Genomic DNA, 6,000 nt, shown 5'->3' on the forward strand with positions numbered 1-6,000 from the left:
TTAGTTCCATGGATCCCCTTGGATGAAACCCATATACTACCTCAAAAGGTGTCATGGCTATTGACCTATTAATAGAGTCATTATATGCATATTTTGCTTGACTAATTACTTGATCCCAAACCAAACCATGTTGTTTTCTTAGCTCCATGAGTAGATTTCCTAAATACCTATTCACTACCTCAGTTTGGTCATCAATGTGAGGGTGGTAAGTTGATGAATAGGCCAAATGTGTGCCAAGTTTCTTCCATAAGGTTGTCCAAAATTGTCCAATGAATTTGGTGTCCCTATCAGTCACTGTTGTCATAGGGAGTCCATGAATTCTCACTATTTCTTTGAAGAAGAGGTTTGCAATTTGAGATGCATCATGGTTGCTCCTGCAGGGGATAAAGTGAGCCACTTTTCTGAAACTATCAATTACTACAAATACCATATCTACTCCTCCAATAGTTTTAGGTAACCCATACACAAATTCCATGCTTATGTTATCCCAAGGTTTTGCAGGTATTGGAAAATATTGATATAATCCTGCATTAGATGATGTTACTTTGGCCCTTTGACAAATCAAACAACTTTCTACATATCTCCTTACCTCATTCTATAATCCAAGCCAATAATAGAACCTTGCCACTTGTTCTAGTGTCTTATCTGCTCCAAAATGACCTCCAAGAGCACCATTGTGCTTTTCTTTGATAATTTTTTCCCTCATTGATGACTTAGGGATGCATATCTATTGCCTTTGAATAATAAGTCATCCTACAATACATAATCAGAAAATTCACCATGAAAAGTGTTAGCATAGTTCAAACAAGTTTTATAAGCCTCTCTGAAATTAGAATCTTCCTTATATAGATCTTTGATCTACTCCAATCCTACATTTTGTAGCTTAACTTCTTGAATTGCAAGTATCCTTCTACTTAAAGCATCAACCACCTTGTTGGCAGTCTCCTTTTTGTGTTTTATTAAGAAAGTAAATGCTTAAATTTGTTTCACCCATTTAACATTTCTATGGTTGAGTTTATCTTGTCTATTCAAAAAATTGAGGGCATGATTATCAATGTACACTATAAAATCCTTTGGCATGAGGTAGTGTTTCCATTTCTTTAGGGCTTGAACCATGAAGACAGTTTAAGGTCATAAGTGGAATACACTTGTTTAGCTTCATTCAACTTCTCTGAGAAAAATACAATGGGATGATTCTCCTGACTAAGGACTGCTCCTATAGCATGCTTACTAGCATCACACTCCATAGTAAACACCTTATCAAAATTGGTTAGCATTAGGGTGGGTAATTCTGCCACTTTCTTTTTCAAAAGTTCAAAACTCCTCTCCATTGTTTCAATCCATCCAAATTTATATTTGATTCCCCCCTTGATGGTATCAAGTATAGGAGCTATTATCCCACTGAATCCTCTAATAAACTTCCTATAAAAGTTAGCTAAGCCACAAAAGCTCCTAACATCTCTCACTGCCTTAGGACTAGGCCAATTCAAAATAGCTTATATATTACTAGGATCCATCTTAAACACCCTTTTGAAATCACAAAACCAAGGTAAACCAATTTAGACTTAAAGAACTCACATTTTTCCAAATTGATGTGTAGCTTCTCCTCATGTAATTACCTCATCACCATTCTAAGATGCTCCAAGTATTCTTCTTTGTTCTTGTTGAATATTAGAATGTCATCTAGATATACAATCACAAATTTTCCAATGAATTGTACTAATATCACATTCATTAATCTCAAAAATGTGCTAGGTGCATTGTTCAAGCCAAATGGCATCACTAGCCACTCATATAGTCTTTCATTAGTGTTGAAAGTTGTTTTCCACTCATTCCCTTGCCTAATCCTAATTTCGTGATATCATGATTTCAAGTCCAATTTAGAATATACACATGATCCTCCTAGATAATCCATTAGGTCTTCAATTCTAGGCAAGGGAAACCTATACCTAATTTTAATCTTATTGATTTCTCTTGAATCAACACTAACTCTCCATTTACCATCCTTCTTGGGTGTTAAAATTGAAGGACATGCACATGGGCTCAAACTCTTCCTTACTAATCCTTTATTCAGTAATTCTAAAACTTTTCTACTTACCTCTTCATCTTGTTGGGGTGTGAGCTTGTACCTGCAGGTTTATTGGGCAATGTTTCACCAGGCACTAAATCAATCCGATGACTTATACTCCTGACAGGTGGCAGTGCTTTTGGTTTCTCCTCTACAACTAGTGAAGGGTATTGTCTCAGTAATTCTTCAACCTCTATAGGTAGTGGTTCCCTCTTCCTAAATTCCTCTTTTGGTTTAGTTATTAGAACATATCCTTGAAAATCCTCTTCCTTAGTTAATTGCAGGAACTCCTCACTTCTGATTAGTGTGACTGCAACTATTGTCTTGGTCTTTCACCATATGATCAAGTAAAGGATGCATCCTAAACTATATTTCATCCTTCTCCATCAAATATGTATTCTTTTCACTATTATTTTGGGCTTTCACATCATACTACCATGGCCTTCCTAGGATCAAATGACAGGCATCCATAGGAATGATTTCACATAGAACTCTATCTGTGTACTCACCAAACTCAAATTCTACCCATGCTTGCTCTTCTATTGTAAAGCTTTGACTCTTATTTAACCAAGAAATATTGTAGGGTGCTAAATGAGGTAATCTCTTAAGCTTACACTTCTTAGCCATTTCTATAGATACAACATTCTATGTGGATCCAAAGTCAACTTTGATTTTGCACAATTTTCCATATGCCTTATCTTGAGTTTTGAATAGGGATTTTCTTTGTGGTGGCTATGTCTTCAAAGGCATCTTCAGTATAGTCCTCTTTAGCATCATGTTCTCCCCATCAAACACTAGTGTTGCACTCCCAACTTGTGTAGCACTACTATTGCAACAAGCTTCATCATTCATGATTGATTGGTTTCTTCTGTCTCTATTTTGGTTAGAAGGATTTATGGTTTTGAGTGGACACTAAGCCATTGTATGTCTTGGTTTCCCATAGGAATAGCACTTTAGGGTCCCATGTTCCCTTCCTTGTCCACCTTCATATCCTTTGGCCTCTGAATCTTTGATTCCCTTTGTGAGAGTTTTTACCCTAGTTACCACCTTCATTTCTCCGATCATTTTGTTGATGATCTTCTAGCCTCTTGGAAAGTTTCCTCTTCTCCTTTATTGATTAGTTATTTTATCCTCTTCCCTTGTTTGAATTCTCCTGTCTCCTTTTTATCTTTTCTTCAATCTTCACTGCTAACTGAAAGTATTTCACCATTGTATTGAGGCATAAGATGGTGACTTTTTCTTATATATTGTACCTTAGATCAGTTAAGTATCTGGATACCTTCACACTCTCTAGCTCCACCATCCTTGATCTTATGTGGAGCCTATGAAACTCCTTTTTATACGAGCTCACATTCAACTCCTTTTTAGTCAACTCATAGTGTTGACCAACCTTGACTAACCTATAACTTGCCCATAGGCCTTATTACAATATGCATGAAATTTTCCTAAAAGAATTCTAGGGATGCTTGAGATTTACTTATTGCCTTATGTCAACTTGGACTTTAATTAACCACCTAATCTAACCAAAATTGAGGTTTGACCACCTTGTTTAGGACGTTGGGCCCCTGCACCACATTGTGATAATATTTGATGTAATTATTTAATAGTGGAGAAAAGAATTAAATGTCCAATATTAAATGTGGGGTCAATAGGTTAGGTAGCACATGGTTTATGCAATACCACTTGGTGGTTTTGTGGGACTTGCTACAATATAAGCAACCACAAGGGTAGTTGTAGAGACAAGACAAAAAGGAAAAAGGCAAAAGGAAAACTGAGCAAGAAAAGGTTTGACAGGTTAGCCAAGGGAGCATTTGTGAAGGTTGGAAGTATGGCATGGGATGTTTGGATTCATGCTTGTTCACATAGAATATTGCTTGGTCGTGGCTATGGATTTGAAGGCTTCCATGATTGTATTGCAATGGTTTTTTTTTTGCTAAATAATACATGGTGATGGATGCTTTTGGAGGCTAGGTTTTTCCCTTAATGAGGGTTTCCCAAGGTATATCTTCTATCACATTTTTGTATGTATGTTGTCTATTCTCTTGCATGTGGATTCTAAGTGATTTTAATTAAATATTTATTTTGGATCTATTATGGTTTATGTGGAAACAAATATATTTTTGGTTGCAAGTTTCCTTACATAGAATTACTATACCATTTTGAGAGCTAATTACTTTAAAAGTGTTGTTACTATATTCACATTTTCGTGCATCTTTCCATGATCCATCCATTATTGAAGCATTAACCACACCATTGGGCACACATCTATAATCATTACCACATCTATACATCAAGGAAGCTTCATAGGTATCAAGGCTTGCATTCTCTGATTTGGGTTTCCTTCTGGTTAATCATATTTGTTGCTTTAATATTAGTCTGTGAATGCTTGGTTTGTTGTTTGTATTTGTTGCACGATGGAACTTATTATGTAGGTTTTTGATGTTCGAAGCTTACAATAAAAAATTATGAAATTTTGGATCAATTTTTGATAATTTATATTTTGTTCATGATTTTTCATTAAAATAATATTTTGGAAGCAAATAAAAGAATTGGATGATGATTTTGTTTGCAGGTTTATGTTGATGTCCACAACCTACGGCAAAGAAATTAGAGTTTTTGGATCAATTTCTATTAATTTATTAAAAAAATTATGATTTTATTATAAAAATAATAATTTTGTGAGAAAATTAAATAATTAGTTGATGATTTTTTTTGCCAAGTTGACGTTGATGTATACAGGCTAAAGTAAAAAATAGATTTGTTGCCTCATTTTTTGGCAATCTATAAATTTTCATGATTTATCATAAAAAAAAATTTAGGAGCAAATAAAGGAATTGTCTGATGATTATTATTTTTCTGCACGTTGCCAATGATTTAAGGAGACTACAATATATAAAAAATCAGATTTGAACAAAGCTTCGGGAGTTAACATTTTAAAATCTTAAAATTTAACTCTTATTTCATTTTGGGTACTAAAAAGAACAATGCATGCTCTCACATAAAGACAATCTTGAATGTCGATTAAGGGAATGAACCAAACAATAATTTTTTTTGAAATGGGTCTTAAATGAAGACACACAATTTTGAATGTGTAAACAATATTTATGAATATTACAAATCGAACACTTCATCTTTGGGTTCAAAATAAATGCACAATTCTTGAATGACTGAGGTTAAAAAAGTTTTTATTCCCTTCTCTTTTAAGATTCCCAAGTTCGATTTATTAAGTTGGCCAAGATCAATTTACTAAGTTGGCCAATCAATTTCTTAAGCACATGTGCTTTTCAATTTGGAAAAACAAACCATGCATCTTAATCACATGTGTCTTTTATTTTAGATAGACAAATTAATATTCAATTTGGAAAGAATAACTGATTGGTGTGCTTCCATGAGTGTTTTACTACAATATTTCTATGGGCTCATTTTATTTCTTGCATCTTAGAATCCAGTTAATTAAGCAAAGTGTGTACCAAAAGGTAATTAGCAAGATCATTCCCAACAACCCTAGGAACACTTCTAGAGAGGCCTATCCTATGGGAAGTGTGTCCCCATCAGAGAACAACCTCAGATTGGTAAATTCCTTGACCAATATATAAATAGGGTGTTGAAAAATCTCTCGCTTTATATCCATGCAAGTTTGGGTGATGTGCTTTTGATGGTAGACTCGAGTAGGAAAACTTTCCTTTGATTTCAACATGGTTAGAATATTCTCTTAAGTGGGTCACACACATAAAAATTGTTTGGGAGAGCTCCATGGATCTTATTATGAACCAACTTAGTAGCCACCTTTTCAGCCATATTCTAAAAAGCCAATTCTACCATAGGGATAACATGTTCCTAAAGTGTTTGTATTATGATTGACACATGGAAAACATTTGTTGAACATATACAGTTTGGTTTTATCAAATCATTTGCCAAAAAGAAATACATTA

This window comes from Cupressus sempervirens, chromosome 2 (assembly GCF_028749045.1).
Source record: "Cupressus sempervirens isolate cs-2001-9-10 chromosome 2, ASM2874904v1, whole genome shotgun sequence".
Lineage (NCBI taxonomy): Eukaryota > Viridiplantae > Streptophyta > Pinopsida > Cupressales > Cupressaceae > Cupressus > Cupressus sempervirens.